This window comes from Prunus avium, chromosome 8 (genome assembly GCF_965620075.1).
Source record: "Prunus avium chromosome 8, drPruAviu1.hap1.1, whole genome shotgun sequence".
In the NCBI taxonomy this organism is placed as follows: Eukaryota; Viridiplantae; Streptophyta; class Magnoliopsida; order Rosales; family Rosaceae; genus Prunus; species Prunus avium.
The window spans coordinates 9,173,785-9,193,011 of NC_142291.1; the positions used below are offsets into that span (position 1 = coordinate 9,173,785).

At 44.1% G+C, this 19,227-nt stretch overlaps 1 long non-coding RNA gene and 1 pseudogene across 1 annotated transcript; both read left to right on the forward strand.

Annotated features, from left to right (window-relative positions):
- Positions 1-3,490: 3,490 nt before the first annotated feature.
- Positions 3,491-15,692, forward strand: LOC148291299 (uncharacterized). Its single transcript, XR_015826638.1, has 3 exons — positions 3,491-3,906; positions 4,005-4,373; positions 15,367-15,692. It is a non-coding gene; the product is annotated as an uncharacterized LOC148291299 (long non-coding RNA).
- Positions 15,693-15,801: 109 nt separating this feature from the next.
- Positions 15,802-18,806, forward strand: LOC148291300 (uncharacterized; annotated as a pseudogene).
- Positions 18,807-19,227: the final 421 nt, after the last annotated feature.

The following is a 19,227-nucleotide window of genomic DNA, read 5'->3' on the forward strand; positions in this document are numbered from 1 at the left end:
CACCCAAATCATACCAATCTAAGAAAATATGAATTTATGGATCAAAGAGTTATCAAGACCTACAACAATTGATAACTAGCTAGTAATCGAATCATCTCATACAATGAAATTGTTTGGATGACTTTCAAAGTGGCTAAAAGTGCATGCTTGTTCTACATTGCAAACCTAAATGAATTTGATAAACAACCTATTTTCAATTAGTTGTCATTTGCCTCAGACATGCTGTACGCAATAAGAAAGAAGAAGAGAACCCATATTACCTTGATCAACATATATCACATGAAAATTGTGTCTTCCTCCTCTTCATATATGGCTGCAGAAGTTCGAATGGGGATGCTACCTCTTCATATATGGTTGCACAAGTTCAAATGGGGCTGCTGATTTCAGTTGCCCTATGATTAAATTAACCAAAACAACCATTTCAGTAAAATTTCTTTTGTAAATAAAATACAAAATAAGGAATAATGGGGTGCTCACCACTCTTTCTGCTGTACAATGCCAAGTGAACATCCAATTCTCAGTTAGTTGCTTTTATTTGCCTTGCACTTGATGTACACCAAAAAAAATAAAGCACAAGGTCAGCCAAAAATAGTAGAGACTAAAAGGAAACTAAAGAAACTAACAAATTGGGAATTATCTTGGATAAAGACAAATTCAATTGACTAAAACATAAGTCAGCTGACCAATATGCGTATATGATAAGAAGGAAGACAATTTGAACAAGTAGTTCTAGATCAATTACCGTATTATTTGTTGTACCACCATCCACATCTTTATATATCACAATACTCTCTGGTCTTTGTTTTATAAACAATCCTGAAACAGCATATGATGACCATAAAAACGAATATGCATGTAGGATAATAGGGAAAACAATTCGAATAAGAAATTCTAGACCAATATGCACCTACATCTAAACAAAACACTCCAAACCAATATTTAAGGAAAAAAAAATTATACAAACACAACCCACTGCAAACTAATAACATAGCTTAGTAGAGCTCAAACTCTTACAAGTCATAGTTAGTAAGCATTAGCACATGCTTAGTTAGTTAATCTCACACTCCGAGTATAAATTCTATGGCTACTTGTAATAATTTAGTCAAAGAGATTGAAACCAATTTCTTAAAATCTTAGCTATCATTTTCTCTGTTTCTCTCTCTTTGTTAGCACAAACAAAAAAAAATCATAGAAATAAGAGGAAAGCAAAGAATAACTTAAAATTGATGATTAGAGCCTAGTAGCCAAACCGGAAATTAAATCACATCAATAACTAGTCAAAAACTAATCTAAAATCCTTGATTGTAAGTGCATCTAAATATAATCAAACTGAAAATCTGCACAAATTATGGACCAAGATTGAAACCTACACTCAATGTATACATATAAAAAAAAAAAAAACTCAATATCAATTAGAAACCAATGAATGAGCAACTAGTCCAAAAGTAATATGAAATATGCTCACCTTATCTGCATATGCTCTCCAAATAGAAATTGAAAAAACAAAAATCTACAAAAATCACAGCCTAAGATTGAAACTTCAAACTCCAAATATGAATCAGAAAACTCAAACCTTTAATAATAGAGAACATGACTAATATCCATGTGTCTAAATCAGAACTTGTGTGGCATAATTAAAGTAGTATATATGTCAAAGCGTGCTCTAACCTTTTATGTAAGTTGGCTTGACCATACACAACACAAGACAGAACACACAAACAAGCAAGGAGCTGGGATTAAATCAGTGGTATAAAATTATGCAACTTAAGATGACACAAATTCTAAGCTCACAACAATTAAGCACATATATGAAATATCAGAAAATCGAACTATAAATGAACTCTTATCACAACCAACGAAAACACAGCTAGAAAGTTACAACGAAGTAAGCAAGCAACTACTTTTAATCAGTGATACCAAACACAAAAGACATCACAGTATTTTACTAAAATTTCCTCAATAAATTCAAGGCGTGGGTTTTGAGAAGTGAATTTAGGACAACAACATAAACCAAAAAATCTATGCATATCAATAAGATAAAATAAATGTGTTTTAGGTTTTACCTGAAGGAGAATTAGGAGTCGGAGAAAACAATTTGCTTACTATGCCTGAAACCCAAACATAGCAACATAAAAAATTGATAATTTGGACTGATTTGAGACCAAATGTTGTAAAGGGGGGAGAGTTTGGACTTCGGTGGGTTTGTGGTTTCAAAGGTTTGCGTTGTCATATGAGAGAGTAAGAGCAGAGAGATGACTAAGGGAAAGCGTGAGAGCAGAGATGAATTGAGCGAGAAATTGAGAGCACATAGATGAGTTGAGCGATATAGCGATCTTGAGAAAGAGAAAATCGTAGATCCGTCACCTTCTAGTACCTGCACCAAAAGAAACCATGAGATCTAGAAACATTAATACATAAATAAAACGCAAAAGGTAGGAGATTGTATAAAGATGAAAACCTAATCGTGAATGGCATCATCAAGGTCGTCGGAGGTAACGCCGTCGAGATTCTAGCGAGCCAAGGAACTGAACGCTTTGGAGAGAGAAGTCAAGAACGATTGAAAGGAAAGGGCAGAGATAAAAAAAAAAAGAAAAAAAGAAAAAGAGAAGGCTGGGAGGCGCAAGGCAGAGAGAGGGGCAAAGGGAAAGTGAAATAGCTTTTAGGTTTTCTTTTAAAAATAAAAAACAAATGGATGACTATTGTCCCTTTTTTTGGAAGAGTAGCTGACGCTTTCTAATAAATGTCACGAAATTGTTTCTTTAGTTGACGTTTATGAAAAAAATGTCAGGGTTATATTTCATTAGCTGACGTTTTTTATAAAATATAAAGAAAACAGTTATATAGTTGACGTTTTTTTAAAAACGTCAAAATTTCGTAGAATAGTTTATGGTTTTTCAAGAAATGTCAACTATGAAGTGTCAACTAAGGCCTGTTTTCTTGTAGTGTTTGTTGTGCTTAATTTTCTAATCTTTGATAATAATTTTCATAATTTAGGGTTTAGTTTTGGGATTTTTAATAATAATTTTCATAATTTTATATGGTGGTCTGTTATTCAGTGTGCTTAATTTTGGGATCTTTGATAATGATTTTCATAGTTTTGAGTTGGGTTTTGTATATGGCGGTCTGTTATTCAGTTTACTTTTGGAAGAAGCTGAAGCGATAGCATAATCAGGAAAACAACGACACAGACCTCACATTGGCTAAGGTAATTCCTCTGTTTTCTTCTCTTTGGTGCTTCATTATTCATTTGGGCAATTCAGCTTTGTAATTTTCTCAAATGGGTTTTTTTTTTTGTGCTTAATTTTGGGATCTTTGATAATGATTTTCATAATTTCGAATTGGGTTTTGATTTTTTAAGGAATGGTGACACCAAAATGTTCAGATTTTTTAATACGAAATATGTACCACTAGAACAGGGAAAAGATATGTTTTCATATTGAGTTTGTCTTTTTTTATTTATTTAAAGGATATGTTTTCTTATTCGTAAATATGTGATTCATATATGTGGTGATGATATGTGCGATGTTCTGAAATGCAATAAATTATTGGATTGTCTTAATTTTTTTTTCTTTACAAGGATATGGCCCCTAAGAATGTTGATGGTGAGGAAAAAGTACAATGGTCTTCCAAACATGAGGAGTTTTTTATACATATATTGCATGATCATGTGAAGAAGGGTGACTTGCAAGCATCAACCTCTAAAACGAAAGTTTGGTCCGAAATAAGCGAGGAGTTGTTAGCAAAATGTGGAAAAAAATGCACTGTTAAGCAACTTAAGTCTAAGTTTAATAGTTGCGAATTGCACATCGTGAGTTCTCGGATCTAATTGAGCATACTAGATTTGGGTGGGATCCTATTGCTAACACAGTCACTGCCTCAGAGGATGTTTGGGCTAGTTACATTAAGGTATACCAAGCCTTTGTTTAAGTTTTTTTTTTCACTTCACTTCATACTTAAGTGAATTGCTTATGATGTTTGAGTATAATATTTGTCATGGTTTGTAGAGTAAACCAAGAGCGAAGCAATATCACACTCAAGGTTTAGTGCACTATCAGCTTTTAGGGGAGATATTCAACACCACTACTGCAACCGATCAGTTGCGTTATGCCTCTAATCAACTTCCTCCTAACTGAGATGAGGAGCGTGAGTTAGAGAGCAATTTCCTTAACACTAGTGTTCACATTGATGTTGACTTGGATGATGATAGTGTTAACCTGGAAATTGATCATGGTAAAGGAAAAAGAAAGTGTGTAACTGCTGCCCCACCCGAGTGTCATCCAAAGAAATGGGATAAAATGGAATCCTATTTGGAGGTTTGCAGTGAAGTTATGAGTCAAAGATTACAATCAATTCAAAAGGAAAAGAGTGTTGAGGCTGTCTGCCGCGCAAATCTCACGGCCTGGAGTTCCGGGCCGAGGGGATATGCGTTGACACGCGGCTTCCTGCTTTTGGGTGCGGTGCGGTTGTGCGCGGGCGTGCCAGCATGGTCTACCGTGCGTCAAGATGTTGATGAGTGTAGGATGGATAAGTGGTGCGCCTGTTTGAACTCGTCCTCTAATCAAACGATTGTAGCTGTGAGAGGAACTAGTCTCGGCTATTAGGTTCACGGCCTGAACTACAAGGCCGTTGAGTGATGGTGTTGGTGGTGGGTTTTAGGCGGTGCTCCGGCGCGTTGCTCAGGGAGCGACGGTCGTATGATATATGGGGTGAGTGAACGAACAACAGGGATGGTGCTCCGGCGCCTTGAAAATCAAGGGTCGTATGATATATTGATGAATGAATTTTCCTTACAGTCTAACACTACTCCTAGGAAAGCAAGTAAAGATATTGAAAGTGCATTACAAGAAAAAATAAGTTGCTCCGTGGGAGGCTTTGGTTTGGTGTTTGAACCCTTTGAATGTAGCTCGAGCCTTGTATTTATAGGAAGAGTTCCTGGAGGAGTAATCGAGGCTGAAAATCTGCATGGTGGAGCCTGATTAGAGCAAGTGGGTAGTCCAATCGACATTTGGGATCGTGAAGTATGGTGGTGTGACCCCATAAATCCCGGTGAATCTCGGCTGCCGCTCTTGATCGTGGGTTCTGAGCTTCAGGCCGTGGAGACGCATTTATTGCTCTGATAGTTGGTGACCTATTCTCTCAAGCTGCAAGGATTCTTGTGAGAATGTCTACGTCTAATCACTCTGTCTTCTGTCGTCAAAACCTGACTTCAGTCACTTCCCACCTTCCCTCACGCATTAAATGCTTATTTGTGGCCAGTGGGTTTGCTGCATTAAACAGGCACTACTTCATTAAATGAAGCATGGGTCCCTGCTATCACGTGATGATCTTACTTTAATATTTCTGGCCGCGATTTTGCTCGGCCTCGGCCTCGGCCTCGGCCCGCAATCGAGGCCGAGATGAACATGCCTTAGCATTTTTCTTTTGTCTTCAGGAAGGCAAAGCACCTTGGCGAAACGCTGCGTTTTAGCTTCTCAAGAAAGTGCTAGGGTCGAGAAAAAGGGCTCCTTCGGCCAGTTCATGGCCGTGATTTATTAGGCACAAACATTGCCCCCACATCCCTGGATTCTTCGGTCTCGGCGTGGGTAGGGGCCGAATGGATTCCAAGGGATGGACCGTTCTCATTCCTCCTGGAGTGATTGACAACTGGGGTATTAAATGCGCAGGCCAGTCGGCGCATTTAATGCCTCAAGCACGTCGTGCAGGTCATCATTGCCCAGGGCGTCGTTTCGCCTCGTCAAGTGAAACGACGGTCTCTGGATTTTCGACGCGTCATCGCGCTCTCAATTCGCACGAGCCATCATTTTGCCCTGCTAATCGAAACGTTGGCCGCTATGTCTCTGTCATAATTTCGCGTGCTCTGAGTGTGCTGTCAGGCCGTTTTATCTTTCGAGAATCATACTTCTGTGTTTTGAACTCCAGCGCCAGTATAAAACCCAAACTCCTTCGCATTTTCTTTCACACTCCCAAAATCTCTGAGTTCATGTTCTTCGAAGGTTCACACTGACTTTCCCCAGTTTTCTCAGCCCTCTTTCCCCAAATTTGAAACTCTTTTATTATTCAGTGAACTTCCTTCTCGCTTTAATCACTCTGGAGCCCTTCTTCGATTCCTGGGCTTCGTCCTCCCTTATTTCAACCTGCCCTAATGATCCTCATTGCAGCCTCTTCAAAACCAGGGAACCATATCTGCTGAGTCTCATGACTTGGCAATTTGGCCTAGTCCAGATGACTTGGCAGTTTGATGAGGGCGAGAGGACCTGGGATGATGACCCCAACGTGGCCGAATTTATGCGGCTGAGTACCCTGGTCACATCCATGGCCGGAGTGACGGCCCTTACCATGGCTGGAGTGATGGCTCCTATCATAACCGGAATGACGACCGCTTACCATGGCCAGAGTGATGGCCGCTACCACGGCCTAAACGACAGCCGCTGCCACTGCCGGAATGGCGACTGCTTACCATGGCTGGAGTGGCAGTTGCTTTCCGTGTCTGGAGTGACGACCCTTGCGCTTTCCATGGCCTGGAGTGAAGCCCTGGTTTAAGGCTGGCCGTGGCTGATGACGATATGGGTGGCGGAGGTCCTGCCTCGGGGGAAAGCGTCTGATTGTCTAGCAAGAAGACCATGGAGCCGAAGCGCATAGATTTAGGATGTGATTTTTCTTATGTGTGTTTGTACTCGGCCATGACCTGGCCGTTTCCTTGTAAACGTGTCCCCCTTTTTAAATTAAATGAATAAAATGAAGTATGATTTCCTTTAGTTTGTCTTTGTCGTGTTGCATACTCCGCTTTTGATATTTGTAAATCTCATAACTCTTTCACGGTCGTCTCCCGTAATGACGGGGCATATCTCATCAAATATTGGCCATTGATCGGCAGGTCGTGCCACTCCCCATCTCTATCTCTTAACTGAAATGCACCTCAGCCAAGAATTCGTTCGATAATGAACGGCCCTTCCCAATTGGGCGAAAATTTGCCGAACCGAGGGTCCTTTGTCCCAATAGGAAGCACGGCTCGCCATACTAGGTCGCCTTCGGCGAAAGCTTTTTGCTTAACCTTTTTGTTGTAAGCCCTCGCCGCAATTTGCTTCTGTGCCTGCATTAGGTTATGGGCATCGAGTCTAGATTGCTCCAAATCTTTCAACTCCTGAACCATGGCTTGTGCATAATTCCCCCTTTCTTGTTCAGGCTGTTCGGCCACACGAAGAGACCGAACCTTTAACTCCATTGGGACGATGGCGTCGTGACCGTAGGTTAAGGCGTAAGGAGATGTGCCCGTGGCCGACCGCTTTGAGATTCGGTAAGCCCAAAGAGCTTCGGGGAGCAAGTCGTGCCACGCCCTAGGTTTTTCCTCAATCATCTTCTCAAGGATGCCCTTGATTACTTTGTTACTTGCCTCGGCCTGTCCGTTAGATTGAGGGTAGTAAGGTGTTGAGTGGATAAATTTGATCCCCATTTTCTCGGTGTACTCCCGTGTCTCGGCCGATGCGAATACCGAGCCGTTATCGGCTGTGATAGTTTCTGGAATACCGAACCGGTGAACGACTGGTGATATCCACGGCCCACCCTCTGAATGGCCATGGTTTGGTAACCGGGTGGAGGGCCTCGGCCGGTACTCTTTGTATGGGGCCGTGAATTTGACACTTGATACATCCCCTCGCATATTCTATGCAATCTTTCAAAATGGTCGGCCAGTAATAGCCGTGTCTCCGAACCAACCACCTCATCTTGACGCCAGACTGGTGAGCACCGCAAATCCCTTCGTGAGATTCGGTCATGATGACCCTGATGTCTTCGGCGCTGGGACATAGGGGCAGTAAGCCGTCTGATCCCTTTCGATACAGCTCGTTCTGATAAATCAAATAACACCGAGCTCAGAAACGTGTAGTCCTCTCATGGCTGCCAGAAGGGTTACGCAAATACTTCACTATGGGGTAGCGCCAGTCGGCTTCGGCCGTGTTGATCTCGTCGATAATATCGGCCGAAGACACTTGCGCTGCCATTCCACGTTCGGCCAAAGCTGGCAAGGTACGCGATCGTGGTCGGTGTTCGGGATGTTTACGCCTGATGCTACCTGGGCCATCTCATTGGCCTCGCCGTTCTCGGCGCGCGGTATATGAACAAAGGAAATTCTAGAAAATCCATCGGCCGTGTTGAGGGCCGTCACATAATACATGGCTAAATTCTCGCTCGTGCATTGGTATTCCCCAATCAGTTGGTTAATCACCAGCTGAGAGTCGCCGTAGACCAAAACACGGGTTGCCTTCATTTCTTTCAAAATATCGAGACCGATGATGAGCGCTTCGTACTTGGCCTGATTATTAGTGCATTTGAACTCGAGTTGGAATGCGAACTGCCATTTTTGCCCTTGAGGAGATTCGATCACAACTCCGGCTCTTGACCTGGCCTCGGTGCTGGAGCCGTCGAAGTACATGGTCCAATAATTCTTTTCCATACGGGCCATACCGATCTCCACCTCCAACTCCTCTTCTTGTCCCTGGGCCGGGTGATGAGCTAGGAAATCGGCCAATGCCTGACCCTTGACCGATTTCTGAGCTACGTATTGAAAGGTAAATTCGGACAATGCCATCGTCCACTTCCCAATTCGGCCGCGTATGATCGGCCGAGTAAGCATATATTTGATGAGATCGGTCTTGGAGATGATTTGAACGACCGAAGGAAGCATATAATGCCGCAACTTGGTGGCCGCGAAATAAAGCGCTAGGCATAATTTCTCGATCGGCGAATAGTTTAATTCGGCCGTGTTGAGGGTGCGGCTTAGATAGTACACTGCTTGTTCGTGCCCAGACTCGTTGTTCTGAGCCAGCAGACAGTCGATAGAGCCCTTTGAAGCCGAAATGTAAAGCCTCAATGGTTTCCCTCTTTTTGGCGGCATAAGGACCGGCGGTTGGGTCAAATATTTCTTGATGTCTTCGAGGGCCGCCTGATGCTCTGTCCCCTATAAGAACTGTTCTGTGTCTTTCAGTTTGAGCAAGGGAGACAACAGCTGGATTTTCCTTGCCAGATTGGATATGAAACGCCGTAAAAAGTTCACCTTACCGAGGAAGGACTGGAGCTCCTTCTTAGTCCTCGGCGGAGGGGCTGCCATAATGGCCGTAGCCTTATTTTTATCTACCTCGATTCCTCGTTGGTGAACCAAGAAACAGAGGAAATTCCCGGCGATGACACCGAAAGCACATTTCTTCGGGTTCATCTTTAGGCCATGCGCTCGCATTCGGTCAAAAGCCTGTCGAAGATGTCCTACGTGGTCGCCTCTGGACGGGGACTTTACAACCACGTCGTCGATGTAGACTTCAACGGTTCGGCCTATAAGGTCGTGAAAAATAAGGTTCATGGCTCGCTGGTATGTCGCGCCGGCATTCTTTAGGCCGAACGGCATGACTACCCATTCATAGGTTTCGATTGCTCCTGGACATCTGAACGCCGTTTTGTGGACATCCTCCTCGGCCACAAAAATCTGGTTGTAACCCGCATGGCCGTCCATGAAAGACAAGAGTTCATGCTTTGCGGCTTCGTCCACCAGAAGGTCTGACATAGGCATGGGGTATTCGTCTTTGGGGGTTGCGAGGTTCAGATTTCGGTAATCGGTGCAAACCCTCAAAGCCCCAGTCCTCTTCAAAACCGGTACAATGTTGGCCAGCCACTCAACGTACCGGGCCGTTCGGATGAAGCCGGCTTTAAGGAGCCGTTCAATTTCCTCCTTGACCCTGAGCTGTACCTCGGTCGAGAAACGTCTTGGCGGCTGCTGGAAAGGCTTGAACCCCTCCTTGATTCTTAATTCGTGCTCGACCAAACTTCTTGGCAACCCAGGCATCTCATGACAATCCCAAGCAAAACAATCCTTATATTCATGGAGCAAGCCGATAACCTCGGCCGCTAACTTAGGATCCAACATATGGCTTACAAAAAGAGGCCGTGGTTCGGCCTCCGACCCTACATTTATTTCTAACAAAGGGTCCTGGACTTCAGGGTAGTCATCCTCCATCTCGGCAGGCGCCAAAGTCAACGCGTCCGTCTCGTCCGATTCGTGGAGGAATTCGATCAGGTTGATTGGTGAATTTGGCCGTAAAGATTCCTCCGCCAAATGTTCCAGCAGTCGTTCTACCAAATCCTTCACGGTCGCTGCCCCTTCTTATTTAGTGGCCTTGTCTGTCATCTAAAGGCTAGTGAGGTCGATTAATACCTCGCGCGCCGAATCCTGTCGGATATTCTCGGCGCCTAACTCCAGCACCTTCTGGGCCGTCGTTCTGGTTGGTCGGCCGTTTGCATCGTGGCCGGTGAGGACAACCCATCCAACATCGTCGTCGTAAATCCGAGCTTGCACGGCGTTGGCCTCAAAAGGTTTTTCGTCGGCCGGGTGTAAAGACACTTTCTGGCCGTCCCAAAAGAATAACAATTGGAAGAGGGAAGACGGTATATATCCAGATTGGTGGATCCAATCACGGCCGAGCAATATGTTGTAGTCGACGCTTGATTCGACCACGTAGAAGGCCGCGACCCTTGTCTGGTCGGCCACGGTAATCTTTAAGGGCAATATGCCAATGGTCTTAGGCTTATCGCCGACAAAGCTGCTCATGACCACGTCGCTGGGGATGAGGTCCTCCTTTGACTTGTCTAGCTTTCTCATCAAGGAATAAGGAAGGATGTTGACCGTCGCCCCATAGTCAACGAAAACCTTGGATATGGGCACACCCTCTATGTGAGCCGAGATGTACAACGGCTTCAAGTGCCGGTATTTGTTCGGCTCGTCTCTTCGTATCACCTCGTTAAACGCTACGGCCAACAATTCTTCCTTAGTCTTTGGTCTCTGATCAAGCTGCTCCTCGGCCACATCATCATTCAGGCCGTTGGTCTACCCTCCTGGGGCTGAAAACTCAAATGGTAGCACCAAGACCATGTTGATGCCGACCTCCTCCGGTTCCCGCGGGTTTCCCCTTCTAGCTTCCTCTTCGGCCTCACAGCCGTCTTTGGCGAGGAGGTTTTCCTCGACCATGCCGAGGATTCCCTCATATTCCTCATCGGAGATTCCTAAAGCGGGGTCGTCTTCGGCCTCATGTTCGAAAAAAGGATCACCGAAACCTTCGATCATAGGTCTTGCGGTCCCCGGGCTTTCGGTTGTGGATGGTTTGATCTCAGGGGGGTCTGAGGCTTCAACCTCCTCCTCGAGGGCCCGTCTAGCCTTTGCCAATGTGTCCCTGGCCGTCAAGTAGTCGTCTAACCGGCTTACCCGGGCTTTTTCCTCTGTCGTCAGGCCAAAGATAGTGTCCGCCGGAGTCACAGTAAAATACTGGCGGAGATATTCCAAATCGCCCTTGCTGAAAGGGACTCTAGCCTCTGATCCGCCGAGTTCGGGCTGGTAACTTGGCAGACCTCTCGCTCTGGCTTCCCTGTTTGCCTGGTATACGGCCTTAATGGCCGAGTCAGAACTGCTGGTGATGAGGAGCGCTTCTGCCTTTGTGTTTTTGAGAGCCAACTCCACGATTTCACGGCTTTCAGGGGTCATGCCGTATAGGTCCGTGGCCGAATGGTCCTTATGGAATTCTTTGAGAAAGGACAGACCGTTGGCCGAAAAAGGGGGGTCACTCCCGTGGTAGATGTCGACGACACCCTCGTCTGTCCTCTCCATGACCGCGGCCTTTGGCTGAGCTGAATTGGCCGATGATCCACGGGGACTCTCGTCTTGCCTAGGGCGCCATGTCCTCAGAGGCTTGGTGCTGGCTGTTTTTACCGCCGGGGAAACAACCGATTTGGATGACGGCCCGTCCGCAGTCGCCACTTTCTTTTGGCGCTTGAAGCGTTCGGCCTCGGTTGTCTGCATTATGGCATGCTGAACCTGTCTCTGCATTCTCCTCAGTTAGGTTTTCGTCAGCGGTTCGGCCCTACCCCCAGGCCGTGCATGGTACCAACGGTCTTCCTTTATGACCGATGGTTTGAAAGTTTTTATCGACCTAAGGGCGGCCTCTTCTTCGTGGCTGACCGACGTGCTGGGGGTTTGTGGCCCCGGTCGGCTAAAAACAGCTCTGCTGGTCGGCCGTCGGTCGTACTGACCACCGAATCTCTTTATGGTCGTGTGAGATGGCTCGGCGGCCTTCCTCTTGTTTTCCTGCGGCCTGGGCTGACCGATCTCATACTTGCATCGTTCGCAAAGGGCCGGCTCTAGTTCGGCCAATAAGGCCCTTTCGCCGATCGACGAACTTCCCTATACCCGGCTGGGAGTTGGGCATCGACCATGTTGATGACAGGCGGAGGGAACGGCTTGGAGTCGACTTGCATGGCCGCCTTCTCCGGAAACTGGAGCTTCTTCTCGTCTATTAATTTCTGGATAACGTCTCGCAAGATAACGCAGTTGTTGGTGTTGTGAGACCAAGAACTGTGGTATTTGCAAAACGTTTTCCCTTTGAGCTCTTCGGGTTTCGGAATTTTATGGCCGAAGGACAATTTGACCTTTTTCTCGGCCAATAGCAGGTCGAAGATAGCCTTGGCCCTTGTTAAGTCAAAAGTGTAGGCCTTCGTTTCCCGCGTCGCGAACTTGGCGTCGGTGATTTTTGTGCGGCTATTGTCAGTTTTAACAAGCCCTCTGCAAACGAAGGGTTTGTCTATGCTGACTTCGGCCGAACTCATCTCTACCTCCTCGCCCTCGGCCTCCGCGGAGCCGTCTGCTTCGGCGTAGCTGACGATGGGATTCCTGTAGTAGGTCCCTTTTGAGGCAGTCTTCTTCTGCATCTCTTCTTTCAACAAGGACGTATACCTGTCTACCTTGTTGGTCAAGTCATGCATATCCCGGAATTCGATTCCCTAGAATTTCTTCCGGTACTCGAATTCCAATCCTTCTTCGGCCATCTTGACGAACTCCGTCTCTGGCAGGTTCGTGCGACACCAATTCTTGCCAGCTCGGCGACCGTTATTTCTCGGTTGGTCTGATAGAAATGTTCGTGGAATACCCTTTCCATATCAGACCAATCCCTTATTGAGTTCGGCGGAAGGTTTATGAACCATGAGAACGCCGCGCCGGTCAAAGAATGAACAAATAGACGGAGCCTCTGGGCGTCCGAATCGGCCTCTCCACACTAGGCCGTCAAACGGCCTATGTGTTCAATGGAGGAGGTCTACCCATCCCCAGAAAAAAGCATGAATTCCTGCAATCGATAGTTCCGGAGGAGAGGGGTCCGGTCAATTTCTGGCGGGTACGGCCTCGTATATCTTGGCGCGTCTGGCCGCCTCTGAGCTAGGCCGTCTTCGATCATCCGCTGAACATCTTCGAACCAGATCCCTTGAGGTGGTGCCTCCTGCTGGGCTGCATATGGCCGCGTGACCTGTAGCACCTCGTTCTGTGGCCTTACCTGCTGGGCCATTTGAACAAGGGGCTCGGCCGGGATGACCGAGCTGGTTGACGCCAGATGAGAACCGTGGGTTTGGCCAAGGTGCGTATGCGCTGTCGTTGGAATGGCCGACCCGTAGTGAAGGTGAGAGCCCAACGGACACGACGACGCCTGCAATAGTGGTGAGACGGTCGGATTGCCCTGACCGTACTGCTGTGATGATACAGCGGTCGCGTTGCTTAGGCTAGGATGGGTGTGGACGGCCGCAGTATGAACTGGGCCGAGCGGGTGGATCGCAAGATGTTCGAGGCTGCCGTGCCCTAGTGATACGGCCAAAGCATGGAGCGGTCCACGCGCTGTCTCTGCCGAGTAGGTTGGCCCAGAATTCGCCCACGTGGGCTGGGACTGCCCCCAGCCGTTTGTCAGTGGCAAAGAATGCTGGCCGTAGCCTGATGCTTGGGTGTGGGCCGAGGCTGCTGCTTTCGCCGTAAGGCTTGATTCTCTCGCGTTCTTGGCTCCTCGGTCCGACTCTGGGAGGTGTCGCGGGCGAGGCTACCGGCATCCTCTCCTGAAAAAGCGTTCGCAGTTCTGAGGAGAACCTGTCCATCGCGGCCATGAAGGATGTTTTCTATCCTGTAGGCCTGCTTGGACATCAGCTCCTCCACTACTGCCTGTTCCTGCATGGACTCGGCCGTACGATCCGTCGTTACTGGAACGCTATCCGAGATCCCAACCGTATGTTCGGTCTCGGTAATTGTGATTGGTGAGGTGGACTCAAGAGTCTCAGAAGTCATTTCGACTGCTTTGTTTTTGAGCTTTGCCTGTGCCCTAGTTTCCACCATAAGTTTTTGACAAGTATCCCACCGGGCGTGCCAAAAGTGTCTGCCGCGCAAATCTCACGGCCTGGAGTTCCAGGCCGAGGGGATATGCGTTGACACGCGGCTTCCTGCTTTAGGGTGCGGTACGGTTGTGCGCGGGCGTGCCAGCACGGTCTACCGTGCGTCGAGATGTTGATGAGTGTAGGATGGATAAGTGGTGCGCCTGTTTGAACTCGTCCTCTAATCAAACGATTGTAGCCGAGAGAGGAACTAGTCTCGGCTGTTAGGTTCACGGCCTCAACTACAAGGCCGTTGAGTGATGGTGTTGGTGGTGGGTTTTGGGCGGTGCTCCGGCGCGTTGCTCAGGGAGCGACGGTCGTATGATATATGGGGTGAGTGAACGAACAACAGGGATGGTGCTCCAGCGCCTTGAAAATCAAAGGTCGTATGATATATTGATGAATGAATTTTCCTTACAGTCTAACACTACTCCTAGGAAAGCAAGTAAAGATATTGAAAGTGCATTACAGGAAAAAATAAGTTGCTCCGTGGGAGGCTTTGGTTTGGTGTTTGAACCCTTTGAATGTAGCTCGAGCCTTGTATTTATAGGAAGAGTTCTTGGAGGAGTAATCGAGGCTGAAAATCTGCATGGTGGAGCCTGATTAGAGCAAGTGGGTAGTCCAATCGACATTTGGGATCGTGAAGTATGGTGGTGTGACCCCATAAATCCCGGTGAATCTCGGTCGCCGCTCTTGATCGTGGGTTCTGAGCTTCTAGCTGTGGAGACGCATTTATTGCTCTGATAGTTGGTGACCTATTCTCTCAAGCTGCAAGGATTCTTGTGAGAATGTCTACGTCTAATCACTGTCTTCTGTCGCCAAAACCTGACTTCAGTCACTTCCCACCTTCCCTCATGCATTAAATGCTTATTTGTAGCCAGTGGGTTTGCTGCATTAAACAGGCACTACTTCATTAAATGAAGCATGGGTCCCTGCTATCACGTGATGATCTGACTTTAATATTTCTGGTCGCCAATTTAGCTCGGCCCGCAATTGAGGCCGAGATGAACATGCCTTAGCGTTTTTCTTTTGTCTTCAGGAAGGCAAAGCACCTTGGCGAAACGCTGCGTTTTAGCTTCTCGAGAAAGTGCTAGAGTCGAGAAAAAGGGCTCCTTCGGCCAGTTCATGGCCGTGATTTATTAGGCACAAACAGAGGCATCTAGCACCTCCAAGGAGATGTATTCTATTGAAGAATGCATCGGACTTGTTGAAGAAATGGGGGACATTGAAAATGATACATTCAACAAGATGCTAGAAAAAATTGTGCTTGTTGAATGGAGAAAAATATTTATTACAATGTCGGATGCGAGGAGGAGAGCTTGGTTAGCTAGTCTTTAGGAATACTAGTATGATTGTGGTTTCTCTTTAGTTGAGATTATGAATTTCTTTTATATGTTATTTTAGTTTATAAATTTCTTTTATATGTTATGGATTATGTGTTATTTGAGTTTATGAATATCTTTGATATGTTATTATATTAATGGATAGTCCTTGTGTTCTTTTATATTTGAATAGTATGGTTGTGGATATGTTATTATTGTTTCAATGTTAGTGACGATTACTTAATTTGAATATTTGAAGGTATTAGACATGTCTACTAGTAATGGAGACAATAACTCATATAGTGATTCAGATATGGAAGAACTTGAAGAAATGACACATCATATGCTAATATGTATGAATATTTATGAATATTGGCAATCATATGTTGATAGGACTCCTTGCCATAATTCAGTTTTATCGGGGCATGAATATATTCAAGAGTTGTTGAATGGAAATCCGAATAGAATTTATGACTCATTTCGCATGGACAAACATGTCTTTTTAAGGTTATGTCAAACCCTTGAGACTTTAGATCTTTTACACCATGAAAGACATGTGGGTATTCAAGAAGCAGTTGGTATTTTCTTATTTATAGTTTCTCATAGTATTCGTATGCGAGTTGCGGCTGAGCGTTTTCAACGATCTAAAGACACAATTCACAGACAATTTAAGCGTGTGTTGACAGCTTTATGTGGATTATCACCACGTATTATACGCCCAAGTAGTAGAGGGGAAACACCACCCGAAATCTTGAATAGCCCAAATAGCCCTGCAATTCGGCCGGATCGAATCGGAAACAGCCATTCCAATTTCCATCCAAAATCTTTCAGAATTCAATAAACACTTCCGATTCCGATTCCGAAATTCTGAATTCTTCAGAACATAATCTACAAATTTTATACTTAACTGAAAAAATTAATATTAAAAATCCCAATTAGACTTCTATTAAGAAAGCCCAACTAGGAGTTTCATAAATACCCACTAAATAATGACCTGTCAAAGCCCGCGTAAGATTGTAGGCTGAAATCGAAGTTTGTTCGAGGTTGTTTAGGGTGAACATATTTATAGAGGAGAAAACATCCAAAGTTTATGTTTCAGTCGATGTGGGACTCCAACAACTCTCAGAAATGGGTCTGCTACATGAGAGCTCTTCTTGCTCTCATCTGTTTCTCAAATATTAATGCAGGCGTTTTGCTCTGACACTTGATGATATTTCTTTTTGGTCTAGGTCTTCCCAAGATATTAAACTTTGATTTTCAAGTTTATAGTTTGATTGGCATTATGCTCCACTTTTTAGAGAAAAGAACACCTTTGCAGCCAGAACGTATGCATTATGGTAGATCAAAATCAACTAACCTAATTTTATACTTCTCTTATTTTTTAAGATCTCTGCAGATTTTTTCCCCATTTTTGCAGATTTTTCTTGGTCTTTTTTTTTGTTTTTTTTTTCCAATTTCTGCACTCTATTTCTTTCTTTTTTTCCTCATTAGTCCCCAGCTACAATTCCTCTTCTCCAAGTTTGAAAAATAAGGCTATCTTGAAAAATAAGGCTATAATCAGGTTGGGAGGGGGAGAGAGAAAAAAGGAGAGACAAAAAGAGGGATATCAATATGGAGGAGAGAATAAAGAAGATAGAAACAGAGAGATGTCAAGCCAAAAACTTTCATGGAAGCTGTTTTTCCTCCAATAGGTCCTGAGACTATAACGACTCTGTTCCACATCCAATTTTGGGAGAAGACATAGAGTTAGACTTGGGCATGGAGTTTGTATTAAAGTTGGACTATGGATTTGGCCTAATTTTAAAATAAATCAATAAAGAAAAATGTATGTTTCATAAATAACTAAAAAATGTGTTTTATTGTTTGTCTTCCGAGCCTACTCTATATTTAAATATTATATATATACACAACAATCTATACTATTGGAATACTAGGGGAATAAGAGTGTTAAACTTGAATTGTGTTAAACTTGCATTCAATATGTTAGTCTTGCTTTAGACAATTGGAATACTATAATTGCCAAGCTCCAATGAATATACTTATGTTGTTTTATGTATAAAATAATTTTATAATTAAAAGTTTAAATGAAGATAGTTTAAAATTTAAAAAAAAATACATACATACATAGAATATAAAATGAAATAGTATGATACTCCCTACATTTACCATATATGTGGTACATTTGGATATAACAAGTACACATGCATTTTTGTTACATTTAAACAAACACATTTTTGTTATATAAATATTTCTATAATGGTACTGAAATATAACAAATAAGATATGACAATAAGACCTATATACTACAAATAATGGAATTATAATTAGAAACTCGGAATTTTCCGGAAAAAATTGAAAAAAGCTGATCGGAATGGGTTTGGAGAGCTTCGGAATTTTTTCGGATCGGAATTGCGGAATTTTCGGCATTTATCGGAAATATCGGATTCGGCATTTTCGGATATCGGATTTATCGGAGTCGAAATTTTTTCGGAAATATTCGGACCTGAATCGGTCGGAATAGGATTTTCCAATCCAACTTACACCCCTAAGCCCAAAGCATTATCCTTATTTTGAGGTGAGGAATTTTTTTTTTTTCATTTTGCAATTGGTCACATGATACTATATATATCATTTAGTTATTTTTATTATTTAGCTTAGTTACTTTTCACTATATTGTAGAAGTGTATTGGTGCAATTGACGGGACACATGTTGCTGCTTGGGCACCAGCACAAAAACAAACCTCATACCATGGTAGAAAGGTTCTTATTACTCAAAATGTTATGTGCGCATGCTCTTTCGATATGATGTTCACATTTGTTTACACCGGATGGGAAGGGACTGCAAATGATTCTATAGTGTTCACAGATGCAGTGTTGAGGCCAGAGAATGAATTTCCTTTTCCAAAGGAAGGTATGAATAAATATAAAAAATTAAATTGAAATTATTACTAACATTATTATCACATGCAAATAACGAATTAATTAACATGATATTACTATGTTGTGGATGCTGGATATACAAATATGCCTAGATTCTTGACACCTTACCGAGGTGAGAGATATCATTTGCGTGATTATAGGGGACTGCGTTGAGCACGAAGAGGTCCTACAGAATTATTCAATTATAGGCATTCTTCATTACGTAATATAATTGAGCGGTGTTTTGTTGTGTTGAAAGCTCGTTTTTCAATTTTGAAATTGATGCCCAATTATCCTCCACGTAGGCAACGACGTATCCCTATTGCATGTTGTGTGTTACGTAATTTTATCTGAAGAGAAGCACGTTGTGATAGGTTGTTCGAAGAGTTTCAAGCAGAAGACATGATTGTTGATGGTGAAGATATGGCTACACCAAATTTAGTTATGTCTCCGAGAAATATTGCACAAATGACCAACATTAGAGATAATATTTTAGGGCTGGGCATCTATACCGTATATACCGAAACCGTACCGATACTGTGTCATACCATACCATTTAATATCGTACCGTACGCCTACCGAATTAATACGGTATCATACCGTACCGTACCATTCTTGTATGACACGGGTGCGATACCATATATTAGCCACCGTATGCCACCGTACCGTACCGAATAGTAACCCTAAACAAAAAAATACACAACTTTTTTTCACTCTCGACTCGATCTCTCACTCACCCAGACCCAAACTCTCGAACTCTCCTCCCACTCCCAGC